General features: G+C 35.9%; 1 protein-coding gene across 1 annotated transcript in view; it reads left to right on the forward strand.

The window, feature by feature from the left end:
• Window positions 1-26,641, forward strand: part of PRR16 (proline rich 16) — a 139,793-nt gene extending 113,152 nt beyond the window's left edge. Inside the window, exon 3 of the mRNA XM_058824099.1 lies at window positions 25,102-26,641. The gene's annotated coding sequence lies outside the window, so the exon portion shown is untranslated. The remainder of the gene's footprint in view (window positions 1-25,101) is intronic.
• Window positions 26,642-27,680: the final 1,039 nt, after the last annotated feature.

Below are 27,680 nucleotides of genomic sequence, written 5' to 3' on the forward strand. Positions count from 1 at the left end.
AAGCCCCTGCCATGAGCAGGGGTGGATTCAGCTACGTCTGGTTGCTCAGATAGTTGTTCCATTTTTTCACTACCCTCATCATAAAAAAGCTTCCTTATACATAGCCTGAATCTATGCTCTTTTTGTTTAAAACCATTACTCCTTACAAATGCAGGCCATATTAAAAAGTCTGTCCCCATTTGTTCTTGTAAGCCCCCTTTTAAAGTATTGAAATGCTGCAATGAAGTCTCCCTTTACTCTTTTGTCCAGGCTGAACAATCCCTAATCTCTCAGGCTTTCTTCATAGGAGAGGTTCTCCAGCTCTACACCAACTTTTGTGTCCCTCCTCTGGACTCACTCCAGTAGGTAGGTCCATGTCTTTCCTGTGCTGGGACCCCAGAGGTGGATGCAGGGTTCCAGGTGGGTTCTCACCAGAGCAGAGGGGCAGAATCCCCTCCCTCAGCCTGCTGCCCACCCTGCCTGGGGTGCAGCCCAGGATAATTGGCTTTCTGGGCAGCACCTGTCTCACCTCTCATCCACCAGCACCCAGAATATCTCTTGGCAGGGCTGTGTTGATGCCAAGGGTTGCCCCAGCTCAGGTGCAGAACCCCCCTGCACTTGGCCTTGTTGAAGCTCCTGAGGTTGATGAGGGCCTGCTTCACAGTTCTTGCTTGCCTCATTCAGCATGTGCCAGGTGATTAAAGTTATGGAAGTAATTTTATAGGTGCTTTTCATAATTCCAGATTGAAAAAGACTGTTTTCACAGAACTTCAGAGAAGCTAGCTGCTTGCACAGTGTAGTGAGGCAGAACAAGCCTCTGGTGCTAGGAGACTTACTACAGGATTACTTCTAGGAAGCTCTTACCAATGGCTGCAGTAAATAATGTATTTAATACTGATACTTACTAACAGAGGTCATCAGGTGTCCATTGGATGTATTCCAGGCCTTGTACCTGGATCTGCCTGCAGCGAGAAGACATGAAGTGATTTTTCCCAGATAATACTTCTGATTAGACTTTAAAAAGTACTTGCTTTATCCAAGTCTTTTGCCATTTAAATCACACTATAATAATTTAGCACTCAAAAAAGTCATATATCTAGTGTAGAGATAAAAACTTCAGCTTGAGGCATTGATTCAAGGATTCTTTCTGGTGGCACTCACCAGTTGCATAAAAACATAATATGGATTCTGAGGTTCATACATAGTCACAGATCTGTGCATTAGTTAGCAGTAGAAATCCCAGGTAAAATGAAACCTGGACAATTCCATGATAGTTCGAAAACTCTTTAGTAGAAGGAGCACATTATATGAGCTTAACTGGAACTACTAGTCTGCTTTGATGTTTAGACTTGCACTAAGTTTGAAAGCCACTTCCAGGACTGGTCTAAGTGCTAAACGACATACACCAGATAACCAAAGGTGTAATTTAGCTGAACTGATATTTCTGATTTTCATTAGACCAGGAAAAGTGCAGTTTTGGTCATTGAAACATTCAGAGAAACAGGATGTATGACTTGAATCTTCCAAAGCTCTGAAAGTACTGGAAATAAAATTCTCCTGCTTTTTCCCCTTTTAGATTAAATAATGCCCAAAATGCCAGATGAGTGTGCATCAACTCTGTGATATTCTTTTTGTGATGATACTGAAGCCCCAGTTGCATTGGGAAGGTGATCCTCACTTGGTCTTTCTCACTTGTAAGAGTTTTGAAGGCCTCAAAGATTTTGATCATTTTCAGTTGTTATTCTATCCCTTTTTGCTTTAATTGCTCAAAATTGCATACCATTAATTTTATCTTTTCATCAATTAATACTTCTAAAAATTCCAAGCATTTTCTATACTACAAATAGGATAGTATATATCAAATTTCATTTGGGCAGTATATATCAAATTTCATTCAGTATAGGCACCATTGTTTGCTTCAAAGATAACAAAATCATCATACTGGTTTTCCAGAAACAAAAATTTTTACCCTAGAAATTCATTCTTAGGATACCATTCACTGATTTATTTTTCCTCCAAAATTACCTCTTGAAAGAGAAGAATAGGAAGTATTAGTGTTTCCTTTTTTACTTTGGATTTATGATTTCATAGTGCAAATACTCATAGGTAGTGACAGCTTCTATATTTTAGATTTAGTTGAGACCTAATGGTAAATCAGCTGCAAATATTACAAACACAATGTTGTTATTTGGTTTGGTGTTTTGCTTGTTGGGTTTTGGTGGGGGTGGGGGTGGTGTTATTGTTTTTGTTGCATTTCATTTAATTGGCATAAGGAATGTTTTGTTTTGCTGGAATTTGTTATGTAGCAATCTGTAAAAGTATTGGACTGATCTGGAGGCTGATAAATGAATCCACAGTTTCACACATTTTTACCAAGTATTTCATGCTTCAGTTAAATGTCCAACAAAATGGAATTGCAATTGATCCACCACAAATCACGTAACAATGTAATTTGATTTTCTAGTATTTTCAACTTGAAATCCATGCGCTCATCTGTGACACGATAATATGTCACGTTCACGGTGATCTGCTGGCAATGTTGTTGAAGGTTTAAAGCCACAAATAGCTCTGCTGCTCTGTTCTGTAATCTCACACTGCACTTCAAAAAGAGCAGTTAGTGCTCTGTTTCATTGTGAAAACCCTGTAGCATCTGCAGTAGTTTTCTGCTTGTTGCTTTTCTCTGTTAAATAGTCAGTGACTGTGGAGCCTGGATGGTTATAGACCCATAGCCAAATTCAGCACCTGCAGAATAGACAGATTTCACCAGTGAAAGTACAACCATTTATACAAATAGGGTGTTTTTTAATTACAGCTTTGAAATTATTACTCAACATTCCCACAATGTAAGTCATCCTTAGATGTCTTATGCTTCAATGAAAAAGCTTCTCTGAGCTCTGGAACATTATTTACTGCAGATTTCCTCAGGTTTGATACCACCTCTCAATTAGTCACCTGGAATAGTTTAAAAGGGCATTGCTTTTAAGTACATTTTAATGCCTGTTTTTTCTGAAACTTTAAAGGTTTGACATAAACCCACCATCTCTAGAAAAACAATGTGTCCTATTAAATATTAAAATTTATGTGAAATGTTGTTAAGTAGAATTTCACATTGAATTGGGTAAGATAATGCAAAATTGCATTTCTAAAGTTAAGTTGAAGATGAATGACAACTTAGGTGTACACTCACAGAAATTAAAAAAGAAATCTTCTTCTTTAAAAGAAAAAAAAATTATTTTCTTTAAAAAGGTTAATTCACAGGAGAACAAAATGGGTTTTTTCTGTCTTTGTTGCAGAAGTCAGCTCTGTGCAGAGTTGTAAAGTATTTTTTCTTAAGAACTGTTATTACATTTGGTCAACTATTGAAAATGGTGGTGTTCATATTATAGGGTCTGTCTAGAACAGTTTATCTTATAGTTAGGAAAAGAGGGCCTAATCATGTAATTGAGGAACAGGGTAAGAAGATTTTTAAAGAATTAAATAATAATTAAGTATTTATTGAAACTAGCTACATTCAAATGACAGATATTTCAAAATACTTGAAACAACATTTTGAAATCTGCGTAATAAAATTCCAAATGTTTGTTTCTTTAAACAGAGTCCTCCTAGACAGAGCTGGCAGAGCAAATCAGATATTCCATTTTACAGAAAATTGTGCTAGCAACTCAGGAGCAAGCCTGCAGCGTAGTTCCTGAGTTTGAAACGTGTAAGTTTGCAAGCATCTTGAAGAGTCCCAGAAAGGAGAAGCACAGAAGTGGTGGGGAGCTCTTCCAGGGTCTGGCCTGTGGCAGCAAGAGCATGAGGTGCTCCCCTGCTCTGTGCTGGCAAAACGTGCTGTCACAAGTCTGTAACAGATTATCCTCCAGAATTAAACCAGGCTCTGTCCCTTTCCAGGAGCCCACACAGATTTGCAGTGATCAAGAGGGGAGATTTGCACTGCAAAAGTTCCTAGAGTTAACCCCAAGGATAAATTTAAACAATTCATTCCAGCCCACCTGAAAAGATGACATAATTTTTGATAAATTCATAAACTCTGTTGTACTGCTGTATAAAAATACTTTTCTTGCAAAGTAATTTGCAGTTACTCGCATATGCTGTTCTGGACCATACTCATTGTTTCAGGACATGCAGTTTTCCAAGCAGTGTAGTGCTCATGTAGATTTGTAAATTAACAAGGCCTGTACTATTCTGGATACTAAAACTTAACTCCCATTAGTGGAATTATCCTTGATATTCATAGTTGTTGTGTATATTTTATTATGGCAATTGATTTTTTTGTATTTAATTTTAGGGTTTTTTCTGGGGTTTTTAACATATTTTCCTGTCATATTAAAAGAAACAGGGGAGGAGATAACATCTAACTGGTATTGCTTCTTCATGCAGACTGGTAGATATTTCTTAGATATTTTCATTTTATAGATTAAATTCCTATATACCTGAAAAATTTAACTTCCATTAGACCAGATTGCTTGAATCCCCATTTAACCCAGCCTTGAGCCCTCCCGGAATTTGGGAACTTTTTACAGTTATGATTCAAGCATCAGGAAACAGAGTTATTTATGAACATTTCTTATGCTGAGAGCCAGTAAGTGCTGAAGGCAGAGGCTCAGCATGTCATAGAAACATGTAGAGTCCCTGGAAAGATTCTTTGGGACAAAGCCAAAATCAACCCGGCCTACTCTAAAGCCTGCTCTTATGGACTGGATATGGACTGGACTCCACCTATTCCTTCCAGTATTTCTCTGATCTTTTTATCTCAAGGAGCTGATTGGAGATGACTAAAATGATCTAATAAAAATTGGTTCAGAAAGTTGCTGCCTGTTTCAGCATCTCTCAACATGTGGAGCTTCACAAATAGGCAGATATTAATAATAATGTCTAGTTTAATAGTGAAATTCTCTCCAGAATATATGTTTGAGATTATTGCTATGTATTTTCTAAACCATGTATTAAAACTGCTTTTGCTCAGAGGTTAATGTACTGTGAAAGGTAGATTTTAATGCATGTGTATGCCATGGGCTATTTCAGACTTAGCAAGCTGTAGAAAGCTGTATTAGAATTCTTTCATGTATGCAGTGGTTCTGGGTAGTTTGCTCTTAATTTTCTTGAATTAGTTGAAAAGTGGCAAAATCATGAAGTGTATGTTTCTGTGAGTTTGAATTTTTCTCATAAATGTGTAAACTGTGCTTCAGTCTTACTGTCTTAACACTGAGTATTGTCTGAAGTCATGTTTAGCACCGTTTTTCTCCTCCTCTAGGGATATCTGCTCTAAGTATGTGAGTCTGTCCATTCAGGCTGTTCACTGAGCACTTTCCACAGTTTTTATTCAGTCTTTCCACCACTACATATATTCTTAATTGTGTTGCTTTGTGAACTGAAATGAAAACACTGTGTTGCTGTGTACCATATATCATGGTTGTTTATAGTTGGAGAGAATAAAGGCATTTAGTATTTTCATTGGTTTTAATTAGTGACAATATTAGCTTCCTTCCTAGAGTTTTCCCATACTAATGTCTTCGAGCTCAATCATTCCTGTCTTTCCAGTCCTGAACACAAGAATGTGTCTTCTGTTACTCCAATATTCATTGGTGTTGCCAGTGTACTGTCCAAAGATGCTCTGGCCAAATGAATTAATTTAATAGTATGCAGAGTTAGTGACTGGATGTGGTGGACTTTGAGAGACAAGTTCCATGCAGAAAATAACTTGGTCAAAAAAGGATGCTTTAATCTGAGTTACTTTTTTTGCCTAAAAGATGTATTTCCTTTTTTGAGTTTACTAACAAAACTTACACGGAGGATAACTTTGTCACATTACTGCAAAAAGTGTGAGCAAGATGTTGCTAAAAAAGAAAAAAGGACAGAAAAAACCCCAAACTTGAGTTTTGCTTGCACCTCAGTTGGAAACTTTTGGAACAGATAAAGTTATCTTACTGTTCGTCACCTCTAAGTCCATTTTTCTCAATAGCAACTTAACATTTCTCAAAAGTGTTTCACACTTAGAATCGCTTTGCAAATATTACCACTGTATTCCAGCATCAGTGTTAGACGTTGTCTTGAATATCACCTGCGATAAAGTAACCCATGAGGCAGTTTGTTCTTTTGAGAGATGAAAATTACTGCAATTTCTGAAATAGCAGCCGACCTTGTAGAATAGTTTTTCATGAAAGTATTCATTTACTTTGCACTTTCATTTGCCTTGCAGAGAGAGAAAATCACAACTGCATAAAATAATCCCATAGCTAGCTCATTAAATGTTCAGGCTAGATGAAAGGTTGGGAATAGTGGTGATTAAATTACTATGGACAGCAGCTCAGGCACTTTACATGTACAGATGAATGCAAATAGGTGGAAATTATGTGGAATTAGAGCACTCAGTTGCTTCCCTAGTCTCTTACTGCAGTAACTTGATTGACATTAAACCTAATCTAGATTGCTTCCCTAATCTAGATTCTCTCTTCAGGCATTCAGTTACCTGGAAAATTTATCCAGAGAAGCACCTGAGGAAAACATTATCCAGCCTTTTCTGTTGCTCCTGTCTACCTGGCTAGCTCTATATTTATTTATAATAACAATCATGTGTAGTTATAATATCTATAATACCTATAGTAGTAGTTGTGATAACTAGTTAGCTAGCTAGTTATTTATTAGTCATCAGTAGATCCCAGGAAACACTACCTGCTTTCTTATATTGATGTATAACAAAAAGGCATTGACAAAAAATACCAGCCTTACTTGCAAGCCTTACAGCCTTGCAAATACTCTAGAAATTACCAGTTGAAGCAGTCAATAAGAATACAAACTGTGGAGTCAATGATATGATGACTTTGGCTTGACTCCATGATGAGACTTCTGTTTTTGCTCTTTCATTTCATGAGGTAAATTGCACTGACTCTGTTAGGACATGTGTCTGTGTGACAGCTGGCATAACTACTCTGTCTGTCCTTTCATATATTTTTTGGGCATATATTTTTCATGTATTTTGCATCATATTAGGTTCTGCAGGTACAGCAGGTTATGGGGGCAGGTTTTTGGGAGGAGAACAAAGTCTACTGCAGAGCAAGATGTTTGGGCATGTGGAATGAAAATTTTTGAACAGACAAAGAACATTTAGCATTGGGCCACTGGCAGATTTCAAGGAAGAGACACTTATTTAGTAAAAGATAAGATGAAGAAATTATTTTTTAAGGATTGTTACCTTCTAGGAATCTTCCAAATAATGCTGAGTGTAGAGGAGGCCTTGAGGTACATTCTGAGGAAGGGCAGACTTGTTCAAAATAATTTTCTTTTTGTTCCAAAAGAACTGAATTGCCGTTTTCAAATGTTACCATAGTCTAGGATCTCTACTGAAACCCAACACTGAAAATTGAAAGAGTTTTTGGATCTGAAGCATATTCTGCTGGCAAATCCACCTGAAAACTGCATCCCATGTCAGGTCCTGAGAAAGCATTTTTGCTTATAATTTCTCTGCTTAGTGCCCTTGGGTAGCTGTCAAAATCCTTCTGGATAGCACAGTATTAGGATAGAAATGAGAGAACAAGACTGTTTCAGTGTAAAGTGTGTTTCTTTGTTTATAATCCTTTTTCATCAGGATGCTCCCTGTGTCTATAGTAAGTAATTAACTGCAGTCACGCTGTCTCTTTGCCAAGGACATGTGCATTATTGTCTGAAAAAGTTGCATAGTTTCACGAAGAACAATGCGGGAAAATCTCATACTCTCTGTAATTTGGAATCATGTTTGTCTTCTAAGTAGACGATAGGGTTAAAATCCAATCACAGGAGGGAAATAAATATTGCTTTTCTCACTACTAGTAGGATATTTTGACATTTAAAAATCTACTTTCATCTCTGAGGTCTCTCCCTTTCCTTTCTCTTCTATGCACATTCTCTGGATGGATTAAAGAAACAAAAAAAGGGCAAGCTCTTCAAGTGGATTTGATCTGGTCAGTTTTAGCTATGAAAACCTGTGTTCACAGAGAAATTATTTACAGGAATGTTTGTTTCTGAATCCCAGCCAACTGTGAATGTCAGCAAGGCAAAGTGGCTCAGCCCTGCAAATGTCTTTTGCCCATCTACAAAGCCCAAAACACATTAGGTTGTAAACTGCAGCTTTCATTGAGTAAAGGCATCTCTCATATTCACTAGTCAATAAAAACATTTAAAGGTAGTAAGTTCCAATTTTCTACTTGTAGGGTTTTTTTCTGGGCATCTGTGTTACCAGGTTGATATGTGGCATGTAACATAGGGCTAGGTGAACTTCAAATGAGCCTTCTAAGATAAATTAGTCACTATCTGAAATAATAATAACTTGGCAAACTTCAGATACGTCTAGGAACAAAACCAAAGTTATTATTTCCTATTTTGTTTTGCCTTATTTCACTTTGACAGGGCAATGTTCTTGCTGTTCAGTTTTACTGGATTGCTTTTCTTGAATATTTGCAATAGTCTAGTTGAAGTTGCTTTGCATGGAATATACATAATAGAGATCATATTTTCAGTTGGCTGATGATACTTACCTATAAACACAAAATAAAATCCTGATAAATATGTTGTTTTCTGTGTATTATCTTGTGTCTTAGGAGTTTTATTTTGGTATGCATAATGTTTTTTCTTCAGAAATATTCGCCCATGAGAACTCTTGCTCTAAATTGTTTTGATTGGTTTACACCTATATTTTTACATGTAGAATCAGATTAAATTCTGTCCTATTTTTATCCTTTATCATGCAAATCAAAATACAGTTCAGCCCAAGCAGTCTTTTTCTCCATCTTCTGTTATGTTTTGGTTTCCCAGCAGTTACAATTTCCCCCACTCCACAAAAGGCAGCTTTGTTTTGTGATTTTGAATGTGCAAGCTTTTCACTTTGCTGTGGAGGGCATTCTGTCTTTTCTCTGATAGTAATATTACAGACTACAGTTCTAATATCATGCATATGATTTAATAGTAATAGTTCTATTCTGATCACCTTACTCTGTGTGTGTCTTTGCTTCTTTGGTGTCCTGGCTCCCTGGAGCACTGAGATTTGGGGAAGATGGTCATCAGAGGAACAACAGTTGATGTCACAGCAAAATGAGGGCATATAAAGTTTACGGATTGTAAAAATCCAGTTTGCTCCCAGAAGGTCCTCCAAGCAGACAGGATAAATTGGTACCATTGGGGCTGGTTCTGCAGCTCATATCTCTGGTGAATGCTCTTAAAATCAGAAGGTTATCTGAGATTTCTCTCTATAGGCGAGTGTTGACAAGTTCAACATGGCAAGTTCCAAAGAGAATTTTGCCATAAGTACTTTTTATTAGAAATCACTGTGCAAATAGTGGTGGAACATCTTCATGGCTATGGTATTTGACTCTTTGAGGCACAGAAGCCTCTCAGACTGTACTCAGATCCGGAACAAGAAACTTGTCTTGCTGTTTCCTTCAGAATGAGTTGTAGGGTGTATTTTTTGCCTTTCTGAGATATGGGGGATTGTTGGAAAATAATGTAACATTTTTCTCATTTTAGGATCACCAATAAGAATGGGAAGAGTACCCAGGTTTTCTTTCTCTTGGGAACCACATGGGTCAGATAGAAAGCAGTATAAGTAGTTTGGGGTGTTAATGATGATGAATTTAAGAACAAGTCTGGTTACAGGAGGAAATTCATTCTGGAGCAGAAATGAACTTCAGACAGTACACATTTCTGAGTTCTTATGGAGATGTTTGTTGGAGGAGAAACTTTTAGAATTTCAATTACTGAGAAAATAGTTTAAAATGGAGTTAATTTTCAGCTGAGGGCTAGTTTAAAATGGCATGTTATCTGTCCTCTGTGTGTCTCTAATGAAGACAGAAATGTGTGGTTTGTAAGCCAGAAGATCTTTCAGAGTTCATGGGCTATTATGTGATGAGCTGTATAAAACGCAGGCATTTGGGATAAGTACAAACCAATTTCAGCCCTGTGGTCATGGTCAGAATTGGATAATAATGCTTAAATAAATAAAATTATTTAAGAAAATACTTGATATGAAAATGTGAATGGTTAAGGTCAAACATGAAGAAAACCACTTTTTTTTTTTTTTTCAGTTTCTATACTGATGGTCATACATGATAACATTTAAAGATGACTACAGATATGTTAGCATGATCATATATTTTTTCAGATAGTACAAATCTTGCGTGATCTACAAATTCTTATGTTAATACATGTCAGTTGCACCTTCAGATTGTTGAAATTTTGTATTTTACAGACATTTCATCAGTACAAATACTTAGTGTTTAGACAGAAATAACATTACCAGAAAGTTTGACGATGACTAGTGGGTTTTTTTGGCACTCAATCAGGTGAACAGCTTAAGCAAATATAATAACTTTACTAATTGCTTTGAAGAGTCTTACATTATCTTCATATTACCTTTAAAATGCCTCAGTGTAACAGTTAGCTGTGCATTGAACAGGTTTTGTTGACATTAAGTACAGGTTAAAGAAAATATACCTCCTAATAGATACTGTGAAATGTTTCAATTAATCCCTGTAGGTTAGATGAAGCTATAGAATGTAAGTTTAAAACATTGAAATTTTAAGTAGTATAAGCATTTCTAATTAAACCCTTGCTTCTGAGAGCACCTTTTTTTCAATTTTTTGCAGCTATTTGCATTTAGATATCCTATAAATAAATTATTAAATGCATTATTTAGAAAGTTCTGGCCTGCTATGTGATTTCTGCCATGGGTACAAAATGAGATAGCTTTATGAGTTTGAAATACACCCTAAAATAGTTAATGATGTAAAGACATTAAAATCTCATCTTAGTTTTTATGTTCAAGCTAGGCTTCCTTGCTAAACCTTCTTAAAATTAATGAATAACTCCCCTGTGCATTAGGATTTGGGTATCACTGTTTTATGCATTTTCTGTAATAATTAATGCTGTGACATCTGACAGCAGGGCCAAATTGCATTGTTACTGTTGATTAACCTTGGATTTTAGAAAAGAAACACGGAAAAAACCACTAAGACTTGGAAATACAATTTCAAAGTACTTTCATAAGTGCATTTGTTTTAAGTGTGAAATATGTCTATAAATTTCATATTCTATAGGAATGTTTCTTGGACATAGTAATATCTCTTTTTCTTTCTATTATTTAAATTGAAGCTGGGCATGTAATTTATCAAAGAGGAAAGCAAACTATTTAACTAATTTTCTTCTACAAATCTATTTTTGCTTTGAGGTTGAACTGAGCCATGAGAAACTCTATAAATTCATTGTATTCTAATGCTTGTGCTTTAGAAAAGCATAGTATTTCCAGCAACTCTAGTAGATGTTACAGGGTTAAATAAAAGATGTTTCTCAGTGCAAATCAGCTGACCCTTACTGGGTCAACGTTGGCTGAGGAATTAATCAGGAATGGCAGAAAGAAGCTAGATGAGAGCCTCAATGATTTTTCCAAAGATCTGGGAGAACTCATAACAAGGAGGAAGCTATGACAGAAAATAGAGGTGAATGTTTGGCTGTGTAACCAGTGAATGTTTTAATTTTGTAAGTCATTAGTGATGTAAACTTGTGGAAGGAGGTACATGCATGTGATGGGTAGGGAGTGTGCTCTCCTCGCTGAAGCTTTGTCAGAACAGCCAACAGGCATTGAGCAGTGCAAGAGCAAAGGGCTGGGCAGCCATGCAGAAAGCACAATTAGTATGGATGAGAAATTGAAGAGGGGACTGCTATCAACTCAGATGTCTCACAAAATAAAAATATAAATTGCCATTTGTTGAGAGAAATTTAGTCTACTTTTAGCATTACCTAAATTTACATAAGTTTGCATAACTGGAACAATCCATTCTGAGGTTGTCACCTCCTTCATATGTGACAAGTTCCTATGTATTATATGTCAGTGAAGAGAAAAATACCTAAGGTTAGATTAAGAGTTAGAATGTTGGGACCATAAATGCCTATGGAAGTATTAAAGTCCAGAGAGATTAGATGGATAGGCCCATTTGTACATGAATGTTTTACAACAGTGTCACTCTTTAGGAAAAAGTCAGAAATATTGGAGTGTCTTCTAGTCTTTCAAAGTATTAATGTAACAATAGCAGTAAGGCTCAACATGTTGAGAAGGTTTCAAGACTATGAATATACATTTCCATGGAGAGGACATTTGCATGTTTTTCATGAAGCAAATTCCACCTTCATTAAGTAATGTCTTGATAGAAGTATTCCAGAAAATACCAGGAGAAATTAAATGACAATACTCATTTTCAATTCTGTGAATTTTTTGGAGTGTGATTTTCCCAAGTAAAAGTGTATACCACATTGAGTTGCTGCGCCTCGTGTAAGCCTGCCTGCCCTCAGAGGGCTGGAGCCTTGCCAGGCAGGTGGGGGTACAGGGAAATGTTGGGGCAGGTGCAGCAATCTCTTGTGGTGATTGTAGACCGTGGTGGCAGTGTAGACGCACGCTGGGGAGCTCGCCCAGAGGCAGGACAAGTCATCCCTGTCCCTGCCGTGGGGCTGTGTCTGCAGCTCCTGCAGGTTGTTTCTCCCTGGTGCAGGTCTCTCACCTGTGTCCAGGCTGTTCCGTCAGCCCAGGTGCGCAGCTTACGTGGGTGGGGAGGTGTCCACCTGTTCTGAGGCATCACCACAGTGAAGAGAGTAGAACAACCCAAAGATAGGTGTGTTGCAGTGTGTGAAAAAGGAGCTTTTTTCCAATATAGGTGCAGTGTTCCTTTCATGCAGCTTCTTCCTTAAAGGCTTGTTTGAAAGGTGGAAATCAGCCTGCACTAGATCACATGGAGCATAAATGATTCAGCATGAAACAGTTAGTGCAAATTTTATTTCTACATCTTCCATCAAAACCCATCAATTTATCACTAGTAAGGTATGACAGAAGGAATGAAATAAAAAAAATCTATTGTAAAAGCATTAAATCAAACAATGATTACTTTAGCTGATGTTTTAAAATTAGCTTCTTAAGTACCCCATGCATTTTTGTAAGTACCGAAAGATACTCAGTATATGTATGAATAAGTGCAATTTCTGGATATAAGACACATTTTAAATTCACTAAGAATATGTCACCTTAGGGTACTTTTAAACATAGATTTTGTATTTGCTGGAAAATTATATGAGAAATTAAAATGCTATTAATCATCATTATTGCACAGGTTTCTATCGGAATCAACAATAGGAATTATATTTTTATAAATACAGAAAATATAAATAACCTCCTTGGATTTTCTTTCTAATTCCATCTCAGTTAACAGGCCTTTATTTAAAAATCCTGTTAAACAAAGGAAGTTTGTCTGTATAATCCTGTGATTTTCTGAGAGAGAAATTACTGGTACTTTCTTAAACCAGATCAAGAGCATATTGATCCTTCTGCAAAAGCCTTTATGTTACTTTTTCCTGATTGCTTATTTTTTAAAGAGAAAAAACTTATCTGAGATACCATCGTCCAACTTAGTTTTTGTAATGCCACTATTAGACAGCTGCAATAAAAACAAAATTATTTGTAATTGCTCCTATACATAGATTTATAAATTATTTTCTATCTCAAGAGCAGAAGACTTGTCTTTAAATTAAAGCTTCTAAAGCACAATATGGGTTTTAGCTACTTCTGATGTGTCCTTATCAGTTAGTACAGTACAGCTAACTCTTAAACAATTTGCAGTTTTTGAACTTTCTTATTTATTGGAGCTTTTTTTGGGGTAAAGGAAGGAGAATAATACATGGAAAGAATTATTCACCTCTAATCTCTGCTGTAGAAAATCCTTGCGTACCATGTAATCCCCTTTTTTAACTAGTGTATAATTTGACTTCAGCCCACAGGCAAAATAGAAGGTTCACTGTTTTGGTTGCTCTCTGTAGTTCTACGGTGACATTTCTCTTGAAATTAGTAACATGAGAAATATAGTTAACACGCTACTGGTCTCAGAGTCGAAGTCATCAAAAAGAAAAAGCTTTTTCCCAATATTTTCACCACCTGAGGTGGCATTACTTGCAAGTAATGCAAGCCAGCAGGGCCAAAGGGTTTGTTTTTTATCCATCCTTTTAATTATAACTCTAAGGAAAGACAGTGGATTTTGACTCGTAGTGAAAGTAAACATGAACTGTATATTTGTATGGCCAAAATGAAAAACCAAAATCTGTCATTCCTTTCAGCATTTAGATATTCTATCTGACACAAATCCAATTGTTTTTCATTCACTCATAAATAAAGCATGGGACAGATGTGCTAGATTTACAAATTGCTGGAGAAGGAGATGGTGTTTATCGGCTGCCTTTCTTTTGCCCTCTGTTGCTAGAGATAAGAGAAATCCAAATTGACTTGCTTCCTCTGCCTGAGGCATCTTAAACTCACAGCTCCCTGTGTCTGAAGCATGCTCTGTGTTTCTGTATGTATGTATGGCTTCAGCTGCTCATGGCTGCTCTGAGGTTTTGGTAGAGGACGGTGCTGCTACTAAAGAGAGAGTACTGAGATGATCATTGGATTTTGGAAAAGCAATACAAGTATCATGCTGAAAGGACAGAGTATCCATATTTTCATCTGCTGTATCATGTGCCTGAGGGATGAGGTGAATTTCTCTTTTGCCGCCTCCACAAACATACCCTCTTCAGTGTGTCCAGCAGTTATGTAAGCACTTCCAAGGGCATCACCCCTAAAGCCTCCCCATTAGCCACAGTTTCCCATCGGATCTCCTTCAGACCCTGAGCTGCTGCTTCTGCAAATGCGATCGCCGGCCAGGTCATGCTTTGTGCCAGCTGTTCTTCTTTCTCAACAGCCAGTGAAAACCTCAGCAAATTCTGTCTTCCTTCTCAGGTTCTACACCAGAAGCTGACTTCTCACAAGCTACAGAGGAGGTGAAGTGTTCTGACTCTTTAACTTCTCTCCCCCCAGTCCTTTGAGTAAAGCCACATTCTCTTGCGGATGAGTGGAGTTACCTGACACTCATTGCAGCAACAAAGGCAGCTGAGCCAACCATTCTCTCCTGGAGTAAGTTTAGACATTCCTTAAAATAGCCTAAAATTTGGTTCTCAAAGTAAAATAATTTTGGTTGTCCTGAGACTTTTAATAGAAAATTTCAGAAGTATGTACCTAGCAATTTACTGTTCAGCATACACTCTGTGTTGGTGGGAGGAGTGGTAAGACTTCACTCAAAATGGAGTCTGGTGGTGTTGTGGAAAAAGACTTTTCAGAAATGAGCTGTCAGCTTGTCATTTGTACATTATATTTTTTGCAGTTTTGATACGGTACATGAAAATTTTGTTACATCATCACGGAGCTTTCAGCTGATTGCTGACTTACAGTTGAGGTTAGTGCAGTGATTTATATGCTCACATGCTAAGAATTTCCTCTATTTCTTTCTGTTCTTCTGTTTCCTTGTTTTCTTTTTGGAGAATTACTATGACACAGATAAAACAGTTTACAGAAGTAAATTTAGAATCTTTACTTTCTGTGATGCTTATAAATTGATGCCTTTTTTATTATATAGGGAATGTATTTTGAAAGAGCAGTATTTCTTTGCAAACAGTAATTATGTTGTTCCAGTTATTGATATAGATGATTCAGGTTATTATCCAGGACATGTTTTTGGCTACAAAATACAAGAATTTGATATAAAAGCAGCTGTTCCAGTTTTCATCACTGAAAAATTATTATATTGCCCTTACTTAGATGATCTTTGAGACATTAAGACTTAAGAGGCTTTTAGATAACTTTAAAGGGAAATGATAGTGACGAATAATATATTTTTCAATATTAATAATGAAGAAAGTTTCATCAGGCCAAAGCTGCAGCTTCTCTCCTTGAATTTACAGGGGAAACATGAAGCCATTTTATTTTTCATTACTATTCTAACTAGGTAAGAATTTCCAGTAAATACTTCCCCTCTCCTTTGTGCTGTCCAAAACACAATTATTTGCACACTTCCATGCATACACAATGTGCACACATAGACACACAAAAACTAACAAAAAACCCAAAAATCCAAAACCCACCTCAAAAACAAAACAGAGTGCATTTTTACTGTAACAGGGGGAATTATCCAAATGATAGATTCAGGAGTCTTTCCTTCCCCTTTTGCTCCTGTCACATGGTCTATAACACCTATAACAATGTTATGTCACACCTACATAATCATGTTCTGGAAGCTCATTTCTAGGACTGCTCAAAATAAATTAAAAGGCATAATTTTGAGTGCCTAAGAAGAATGTAAATACTGGTATTTCTGATAAACTGCTATTTCATCCTTTTTAAAGTCAGTTTCATATGTTTTGTTGTGTTTGAGTGGTGGGTAAGAAAGCTAATAAGTAGATTTTAAGAGGCTGCTGAGGACCATCTCTTTTTTTATATACAGGTATTTGCAAGAGCTGTTGAAACAAAAGTTGACCCCTGCAAAGGAAAGTTTGCATTGAATCATTGTATATTTGCAAAAGTTATAAATTCCTGTATTTATTTTTATAATGCTGTAAGCACGCACATTCTAGTAGAGTAATCAAAAAGTAGAGCTCTTTCCAAGGTTAATGTTGCTGGAAAATACATAGTGTTTTCCTTAAGGAGACTTCCAAATGTCTTCAATGTAAATGTCATGCCAGGTTGATCTCTTTCATGTATATTTGCTGCTGAAAGTACAACACATATGAAGATACCAAATAATACCCTGATATTATTTTCACCTTCCAATCTAAAAATATATTCAGTCTCCTTTGTGGTTTATATTCCATTTCTTCCTTAAACCATGATTTCCTTGGGAGCTCAAGAAAGTAACTGGTTAAGTCTTGGTAATGAGTGCATAGAAGCCTTAGTATTTTTATTTCACAGTGCAGAAAGGCTCAAGAGTTGATGCAACCCTTACTATTCTGCCTGCTGGAAAAGGGCTGTGATTGGGTGGGTGGGAAGTCTTCCAAGAGGCTGTTAAAGCATGTAGTAAAATCTCTTTGTTGGCCTCAGGACGTCTACTGAATTTAGAGATTTCTGCCCAAGATTCAGTTGTGAGCCACTCAGTTATTTCTAGTAGCTAAAATTTCCTAGAAACAAAGACAGAACATCCCAGTGTCCAGCAACCTCACAGAAACCCATTTTAAAGAAAATAATTGAATTTGAGCATTTTGACTAACCAGAATAATAATGAATGGTAATAATAATGAATCATTGTGTGCCTTTAGTCACATTGGCATGTTTAGGGAGAACAGGATAATGTAATTTCAGTAATTTCCATACTGTCAGTGAAATGAATACTTTTTTCTTGTGTGGCAAAATATTTGTGCCAAATGATAAAGGAAAAAATAAATCCTTAAAGCACATGGTAATGAACAGTGAGTGGTTAGCTAGAATCACAAATTATTTCACCCCTCAACAGGTTAATTGCAGAAAAAAATGCATCAGTGAATTTATGGATTTTTTTCTGATGTCTTTTAAGTTCTTTTGGCTTGCAAAGTAGGTCTAATTCTACAAGGCTGATGGATTGCTCAAGTAATTTGAAATAGATGAAAGACCTGTAAATGTCAAAAAAAAAAAAGGCAGAAATATTGATAGTTACATTGTGTCCTACATGTCTGTTTTCACCCATATAGTTATTTTTTTTAAAAAATAAGGAGGTGGAGGACTGCCAGCTCACTTATCATCTATCCTTCCTAGCTTCAGGCTGAATAAGAAAAGGTTACACCTGTCAACTGGAAGATGTACTCTGGGGAGAATGATTTTCAAACCCTTTACAGGTCACTTTAAGACATGTAATTATAAAAAACCTCTAAACTCTAAACATTGAAACATAAAAATTTTTTAATAATAGCAGAGGCAAGTCTTTTAAAGCATTTAACTATTCTCTGTGAACTTTGCGTTGTAATTATTTTAATGCCCCTTTCCCTGACTGATAATAGGTTTTTTCCTTTGTGAAGTAGATTATGCTGTATACCAAAATAATTTATTTTTATTCATTGAGTGTAAGTTCACAGGCATTTTTATTATCATCCTGTTTTCTGTTGTATAATCAGCTCCAAGAACTGAGTGTTGCAAAAGTATGCCACAAGATATCTGAATTTTTACAGAAAAATTACTGACTTACACGGGGTACAGGGTGCTGGTATATTTTCTCACGTATCAGACCTTCCATCCTTTTACTTTCTGGCATAAACTGGAAGGCAGAGATGGCAAGGTCCTCAGATTAATTAAAGAGGTATTAGGTGCAGCACTGATTGGGAACTTCCCAGTACTATATACTGGATGTGACACACTTGGGCAGTAATTCCAAGTGCAAACCTCCTTCATCCTTGATATTTTTTGTTTTAATATTTACTTATTCTGCTATTGCCCAGGTAGACAAACTTTGTAACAGACTTCCCAAGTGTTTCAGTAGCTATATTTCACTAATCTTTAGGAATAGAATGTTGCATCTCTTTCTTTTACTAATCTTTGTTCTACCTCTAGTTGACGCAGATGTGCATTCAAACTAATTAAGGAAATTTGCTTTGACTCAGCATGAAAAGGCAGGCAAAAATAAGAGCATATGAAAATAGTATCTGATATTACCTAATTCTTATATTACAAGAAATGCAGTAAGAATGAATGGGTGGGCTCCCTGGACTGTAGGAGATTCCCTTGGAGCATCTCAGATACACAGCCTTAATTTGGGAAAACATCAGTAGGCCTCAGGTTTAGGTAGATGTTCATCTTCATCCCTCCATACTCAGGGAAGGATGCTGAAGAAACAAGTTGTTCACCACTAGCATTGCAGGATTTATTTGTTTCACGAGTGTAGCCAAACCTCAACAAGCATCAAAATTCTTTTTGAGTGTTTTGGCTTGTAGGTTGAATATTTCAGATTATTCACTTCTGAAAATAAACAGAAATCTGTAGAGCCTGAAAAGGACAGAGTGAAATAAAATGCTAGCTTGTAGCATGTTGATTAAAATTATTGCTTGGATCTCAAAAAAAAATCTGCAACCAAACCAGAAATGCAGCCAAATTTTCTTTTACAGAGTGAAGTGCCTCATATGCAAGACTGGCTTTATGGTTTGATTATTGTCTACTGAGCACATGGTATAAATTATTTCATAACCCCTTATGAAGCAATGCTCAAGTACTTTTCTTTTTAAATGAGCTTATAGCCAAACAGTTGATATCTCCTGTTGAAGAACCACCCCAGACATTAAAGTATTTTTCCGTTCACAGTAATTTCCATATTATCATTAGGATGTGTCTTCTAGGGATGGAACTATGCTGAAGTTTGAGTGCTTCTGTACAGAGACACCCACCCCATGTAATTCTCACATGGGTTGCTGCTCTTGGCACAACTGTAGTGGCCACTTGAGCTTGTGGATGTGACCTTAGAACTACAGTCTAACTGGCTGCAGTCTTCTGGGTATTGTCCAAGATTTGTCCAGCATCTAGCCCAAAGGAGTAGAAGAAAAAGTGAATTAACATGTCTGTGTGTACATTATAGGTAAACACATACATAAGAATATATATGAATAATGAATAATGCATAAATATACATATAAATGCTTATATTTACATATTGACAAATATATTCTATTGCACCAATTGATAAGAAAGCATTTATGTGTAATTAGACTTGCTTTTTAAGCAAATCCACATCAGAAGCCAGTCTGCCAATAAATATTGGGACAAGCTATAGCTTCTTAATTTGAAATTAAATGCATAGCTCAAATGTTATCCCCTAGTACAAAGAAAAAGCTGGTTTCATCTTCTTGATAATTTCTTGCTTTTTTATGCATGGTAGTTAAGAACAAGATGATTTTTTGAGAAAATAAATTTCTGGGAGCTGGTAAGCGTGTATCTGAGAGACAAAATGAATCAAAACCACCCTCCCAGAAATATTTGTGAGTACTTTTCTCATGAAAGATGTATCATAACACATCCAAAAATTCATGAGAAAATAAGTAAGCTTCCCAGGACTGTGTTCACACTTGGCATAACCAATTCTATCTTAAAATATACATTATGATACCACCAAAACAGTTTTCTAACACCTAACGAACCAAAAAGGCAAATGAAAATAAACTCATGTAAAGAAAAATTATCCAATGAAAATGTTTCTAAAATTTGAAATGGTAAACAGAAATGTACTGTCACTGCCCAAAGTATGTCTGAGGAATTGTAGAAATATAATTTATACTTTCTATGCATCCTGTACATACTACTCTACTTAAAATTTATGTGTTCTTCTTTTAAAAGGTGACATGCTTCTGACCAGTGAACAAGACTGCCAGGTATTCCCAGGATACATAATTAGGTCTTTTTCCAGTGCCATTCTTTTCCCTATTACATTTTTTTGGTTGGAGTTTTGTCATTTTTTACATTCATCATAGCAACCTGTAGTGTAAGTTACTGACTCCTGTGATGTCAAGATGCCTGGTACCTCTCACCTTGTAACTTTGGCTGCTTAGATATCAGCTATATTGGAAACTAGTGGAATTAACAAAAAATACCTCAAAAACAAAACAAAACAAAAAAAAACACACACAAAAAAAAAGAAAAGGCTTGATTGCATGTTGTAGGTCCTACAATATTACTTCTCACACATCTAAACTTGATTTTGATACTTGACTGGGACAAGCACTACATAAATGTGGCCAGTAGTAACAAGCAGTAACAAGCAGGAGATTTTATGAGTTTCATATATTGATAAGCACATTGCCTCTGACACTGATTGCGTGCTTCTCATTATAAAAAATTACAGTAGCTCTCAGAGTCAATGTTGTGGTAGTCTTCATTTTGTTGTGCAAGCAGACAAAGATAGTAAATATCTGTGAATACACTGCTTAAACAGTTGGAGTTCAGTTGGATAACCGTATTTAGTAAATACTCTCATCATATGCATTCTGACATAATTTATGATTTTCTATTCAGGATTATATTTATAGAACTTGGAACAGGAAAAGCTCTGGAGACAGCAAAACTGGCATGACAAAGAACTTTATAATCTCATTAAGGAAGTGTTGCTAGGAGTGGCTAGTGAGATCACAAGAATACTATTGTAGAAGCTAATACACACTGTCAATGCATAAATTAATGTAGTGTGTAAAGAAGAAGAGGGAAATGTGTACATTTCATTTGTAATGTGTAAATATTTTCACTTTTCATGCCATTTTCAATCTCTTCCTAAGCTTGGAAAGATAAACTTCCAATAAGGAACTGGGATTTCTTATTTACTCATTGACAAATAAATTATTTATAGATTAAAACAGCAGGATGGGAAATCACACATTAATGTTTTCTGAAGCTTCTGGTGAAAAAAGTAGGAATAATTACAAGAAAAGTTTGGTGGTGGTTTGTTAGCATCCTGTGTTGTTTAGATTTAGGTGGTTTAGTTTTTACAGAAAAAAGATGTGTCAACAGGTATCATGATCAGGATTTCTTGGACAGTAGAAACTAGCAAAAATTCCCAAAATTTTAGCGAAGCATTCACTTTGCTTTTAGTAATTCTTCAAATGAGGGATTTAGCATAGTAATTAATCTTACTAAAATAGTAAAAAGCTTAAGATAAAATAAATAAAATAGTCTATATCTGAATCTAAATATTTCTGTATCTTTCAGGAATAAGTAAGTAACTTATACAACAGTGTTGGTTTTGCATTGGAGCAACCCATGAAAGTGATTTTTTCTGAGAAGAGCTGCTGAGAGCTTTCTCTGTGCCTAGCAAAAAATATGTGAGTAGAACTAATAACGGGGCATGTGCTCTGACTTGCAGTGTCCTTAAGACAGGTAATAGCATATGTCCAAATTATCCTGTCTGGGCTAAAATAGCCCAAATAACAAAGCTTTTTTTTTGGCTGGTCTTTCAGGTGCTTCTACCAGACTTAAAAAGATGGAGAAATTACATGGCTTAGTCAGAATCAAGTAAATCTCCCTTTCTCAATTGAACATGAAATACATTTTGTAGTTGTTTTCTCTTTTTTTCTTGATAAAGGGCATGAGGCCCAGTATAGAAACCATCACTAAAAGTATTCCTTTCTGTGATTATTGACATCCTCAGTGCACATATCACTTCAAAGTTGGTGATGTCTTCTCTGTAATTTTCTTGATGTCTTCCAATCATGTCACTGGATTTATTGGTCTTTATGTAAAGACTTTATTTAAAGACCAATAAATGCAGTGGTTTCTCTGCATCTGAGAATGGGGCAGCCGTTTCATGGGCCTGAGGCTGAAAGGAGGCTTCCCTTAGTAGCCTTGTCCCTTAACATTTTCCATTCACAAGGTTCTGCTTAGCAATTTGTCCAGAGTCAATATGGTCATGGCCACGATGAGAAGGAGGATTCCTTGTAGATGAGACTAGACTCTCTCTCAGTTTTTTAAGATTCTAACAAACAGAAAAAAGCAGAAGGACATAGATGGTTTTCAGGTAATACATTCAGCAAAGTAAAATTTATTTTTTAGTACAGAAGAGTGGTTATCTAGTTTTGAATAATGGGGAGAAGAGCAACATTGGTTTCTTTGATTCTCTAGCTTTTGGAACTTATTAATGATGCTGTAGAAGGAAGAGAATGACTTGGCGATGCTGCCCAAGTACTGAAAAGAAGAAGGGACGTGAGTGAACAAAATGGTTTCCGGTAAATTGTCTGAGCCCTAGCTCCCTAATAATTACTTTAATAGGATCAGAGTTTTATTATGAGTTTATTGATAAGGTATGCTGTAACAAAATTATTTTGTAATGATGAATTAAATGTACATATCTGAATGTACAGCCTTGCTATCAAAAGGATAGCAGACTATAGGATTAAAAGCTAGACAATTCAGGATAGGAGACAGTAATTAGTAGGCAGGTGGGTTTTTTTCAGTGACTGGCCTTCTTTCTCTTGCTGCTCACTTCTTCATGTGTACAATAATGGTTTGCAAATACAGATTTTTGGGGGAGGTAGCAAGAGGAACAGCTGGTTTTTTGATTCAGGCATTGGTACCTAATGAATTTTCTGCTGAGCAAGTTTAACCATAATTTTTAGTTTAAACGTATTCTTTATTAATATGGAAAGGTGCAAAATATTTTCATAGTTTTTACTCTTTAGCACAGTTAGCATAAAGAAAAGAGGGCAGTCTTTTCTTCCTTGGTAGAATATTGATGAAATGAGGGTGGATGTCACATGGTTGTATGGAATGAATTGAATTGTGTGGGTTGACAACTCTATGACAGAAATGACGGAGAAATTCAAGTATACTTGATAAATTACTTCCTGGTTTTGTAAGCAGTCATCCTGGGTTTTTTTGGGATGGAGTTAATTTTCTTCTTAGTAGTGTTTTGGATTAAAAATAAGAATAATGATGATTAACACACTGGTGTTTCTGTTGTTGCTAAGTAGTGTGTACCCTAAATCAGCTTCCTCTGCTTTGCCAGTGAGGAAGTGCGTAAGAAACCATGAGGGAGCAAAATCAGGAGAGGTGGCCCAAATTGGCTAAAGGCACATTCCATACCGTAAACTCATGTCCAATGAACTGAGGGGGTTGGGTGGGATGTGATCATACAGCTTGAGGACAGGCTGGGTATCAGCCAGCAGCTGGTGAGCCATATTGCATTGTCTATCCCTTTTCTTTCTTGAGGTTTATTTATCTCTTTTTTTTTTAAGTGCCACTTTTGTTACAGTTGTTTTTGTTATCGTTATTATTAAAATATTTTAATTTTATTTGGGTTTATCAATTTTTTTCCTCAGTTCTCCCCAGCTCACTCTGTGGTAGGGAGTGGTTGAGCAACCGCATATTACTTAATTGCTGACTGGGATTAAACTATAACAGCATGATATTGTCTATGTTTATGAATTACAACTCAGAGGAAAAGATCGTATTGCTATTCATGTCTACTGTGCTTGGCATTGTATTTTATAGTATTCAGAATTTAAGTTGTTTTCTGACAAAAAATTCTATTTGCATTATGTCTTTTGTGAGTATTATTGTTATTATTTAAAAATGTATGTTCGTTGTACCATATTAATCTTGTTCCTGAGAAATAAGCTGCATTTAAGGATAATATTGTCTTTTTTGTTGATTCTTATGAGATAATAACATACAGGAATCATTAGCCCAAACGTAATTGAAGCCTGAAACTGTGACAGCTGAGAAAGTGTTGTGTGTTTTTAGTGATATGAAGGCTGACTTCCGTTTAAAAGTAAGCTGCTAACAGATGTTTAGAACATTGTTCTTTTTCATTAACAATGTGAGTCAAACCCTGAATACTTGACTAGGAAAACAACTTTCTGCTAAGCTGGTGGTATCACAAATCTACCATGTTTGCTAGGCTATTGGGCTACACCGGGCCACTGTAACAATTCTGAGTGTTAAATAAATTTCACTAAGTGTTTTATCTTTTCATTTAGTGCTGGGGGAAAAACCAAAAAGAATTTACATTACACTAAATTCAGATTCCTTTTTTTTGTGTGTGACAGTGAAGTTCTGTCCTACCCCATGAAAATCTTTATCAATTTAAGTGGTTCAAGTAAGAAATATGAGGAAATGTGAATGAGGTGCTAGATTCACAAAGCTAATGGCAAAGAAGTGATCTTCCTCCTCATTGAAGTTTGTACCTTCAGGTGTAAGTCACCAAAAGTGCATGAGGAAGTTGTTATTCTTTTCCTCAGGAGGTGTGAATTTAATACTTTAACCTAAATTAGTGTCCTAGCTACCAACAAGTATTATAAAGTGTCTTTTTTAGATACTGCTGCTTTATCTTCCCTAATAAATAAAGCTAGGAAAACTCAGTAGGTCAGTGAATCTCAGCATCAGACAGCAGCATTATTAGTGTTTTATAAAAATTAAAACAGTTTCACAAAAATGAATATGAAAGACCCAAATCAGAATTATATATAATATTTTTGTGACTAGAAAACTTACTTGTCAGATGGGGAGCTTCTGCTGAGTTCATTTTCTATTTAATTTATTAACAAGTATTAGAGTCCAGATTTCACAGGAGATGCAAGTAATCACCTTTAAAAAGGTGATTTCAAAGACACCACTGAAGTCAAACCCATTTACCCCAGAAAAAAAAGGCTTGTATACATAATAAAGTGCTACTATAAAAGATCATTTCAAAATACCGTTATTTTTTGAACTCCTGCTTACACAAAAACTGAAATGATAATTAAAAATTATATTTTGTTTATTAACTTGTCTTTTTAAAGTAACATTTTTTTATAACTTTGCCCTTCTTTTCTTTTTAACAGCACCTTCAGGCTTGAAGGAATATCTATATTTGGAGGCACGTCAATTAATTTGCGTATCAGATTCATCATTGTGACTTCTTGCAGGCCAGATCTGAGAAGTAACCAGGAAACCTGACCCTTAGTGGAGAACGGAAGAACCCTTGAAGTCAGAGCACAACTGAGCGCTAGTGTAATCTGCATTGAATCATCTTTCTCAGATCTGACAGCTACAAGCTGAGTCCTGGCAACAGCCACAGCCTTAAATTCCATTCAGTGGGAAAGAAGGATAAGAGAACTCAATGTTTTGCCCCGTTGCAGAAACTTCTGTTTCCAGGCCTAACACCTGAGTCCTGTGCTGAGCAACGAGAGTACCAAACAAGGAGTTTTTTATGGGTACAGCCAGCATCAACAAATATTTCAATATGTAGCCAAAAGGAAAAAGGAAGCACTTAAGTAATATCAGAAAATGGATGCATTTATTGTAACAGAGAAATGTTACTGTCCGTGGGGAAGAAGACCTCTGTCGTCCCTTGTATATATTCAAAGCCATACAGGAACAGGGCTGAAGTGAAGTCACTTAAAAGGATGCTGTCTCCTGTCCTCCACCCAGCTTTGAGGGAGTTCCGCTCTTAGAGATTGCATCTCGATGCACTTCTATTATTTGCACTGTCACTTCCATTCAGGGTAATGATGTGTGCCACCATTTGCACAGATGGCCCCAGGAGATTTTTGACCACAACAAGCTATACTTTGCCAGGGCTCCAAATGGAATTAAAAAGTTAGAACTGAAGAAAGACATTTATGCTCTCTTTCACTATGGGGATCTCTTCACAGAAAGGATTATGGTCCTTTCTTAGGATGAAATAAATACATGCATATACATACATATATACATATGTATATATATGAAAAAGCAGCAACATGATAAGGTGTATTTTAAAAGGGGATATAATCTTTTTTAATAGCATTCATTTTTTTTTTATCATATTAGCAGCCGAGAAATTTAAGCTATTGAATTATACATCAAAAAATGTTCCTGTTGAATATTGACATTTAGTCCCAGTTACTGCTAAAGAATTCATTTGTAACATGTACTTGACATAAAATTTTTCTAGCCATTTGTCTATACTTCATGGAGAAATCTAACAGACAAGCAACATTTTCAGTTTATTTTTCTAAATAAATGTGTTGTTTGTATTATTTGCAGTCACTCATTTTGGCTGGTTTTCATTATCTCCAAAAGTGATTTAAAGACAGAACCAAAACACAGGGATTGTTTGTTCTTGTTAAGCTGTAATGATTTGCTGAATGAAAGCTTTAATATAAATACTGTAATTTGTAAAATGATGAAGTATATTTATATAGGCAAATATGTATGGAAAACAAAAGGAGGTATTTTAACTCTTAATTTCAGAACATAGTTTATTTTAATATCCACAGGAAGAAATTAAATATATAATGGGATAGGGTTTTTATTATCAATGAGTTTTACTAAGTGAAAATTTGGATGTTTAAGAATGAAATGAATGTAGTCAAATAATGGTGGTTTCCCAAATTATAAAAAGACCTTTTGCCAGTTGTCTCATTTTACTCAAAAACTGATTTAATCGTTGGGGGGTTGGGTTTTTCGGGGGGGGGTGTGTGTGCTAAGGTTTTTGTTTGGTGTTTTCTTTGTTTTGGCATACTGACAGGACCATGAATTTGATACTATTTGCTCATAATTTGAAAAGCTACAGCATAAAAGATTGTTTCTTAGAACAATCTACAGTTTGCAGTTAAGAACAGTCATTGTTATCAAACTAATGCAGTGTTTTGTTGTAGAGTTATTGAACATTTCAATGCTAGAGCTGTTTTGAATAAATTTTTTTTCCTTTTTTTCTTAGTCCATTAGCCTATGTGTAATTCAAAGAGAAAAGTAATGCATTTGGTTCCCAGTTCACTTAAATAATTTGTCTTAAGTCCAGTTATATGTATCTGATTTTTAAAAAGCTGAATAGCTTTTTTTTCTTCCAGTTCATTGCTTTATGGAAGCATTTAAGTGCTCACTAACAGAAAAAATACCTTTCAACAACAGAAATAATTTTCAAAAAATCTGTGGGTTAACCTTGTGAAGGGCAGATGTCTTAAAAATGTGTTGCTCTGCTCTAATGTGCTAACAAGTGTAATGCGTGTATGTTTGTGTGTGCGTGTGCACGCATGGCACCCTTACCTGCTCATGAATGAAATGCCAGCTCTGCTGAACTAAGTGCCACGAGACCTGTTACTGGAAAAGATGCTCTTGTTGCTGTATTCTTTGGTGAAAGACCTGTCCTCTGTCTTTGCTTGTGACTCTGAAGCCATAAACAGCTTTTGAAGTTTGTCAGGAAATCAGAAAATTAAGTAAGTTTATGTTAGGCTCCCTCATTTGGCAAAAATTGGGATGATCTTATGATTTGACTCTTTTTATGAAAGTTAAGTGGTCAATTTCTTTTGGTGCAATGGATAAATGAAACCTTTGTATTTGTTAAAGAATGATGTCTGTGTTTTGTTCACACACAATTCAGCTTTTGGCTTATAGTGTTCTTACTGTGATGTCATTCCTGTGTCATTAGAATAAGTTA

This window comes from Ammospiza caudacuta, chromosome Z (assembly GCF_027887145.1).
Source record: "Ammospiza caudacuta isolate bAmmCau1 chromosome Z, bAmmCau1.pri, whole genome shotgun sequence".
Classification (NCBI taxonomy): domain Eukaryota; kingdom Metazoa; phylum Chordata; class Aves; order Passeriformes; family Passerellidae; genus Ammospiza; species Ammospiza caudacuta.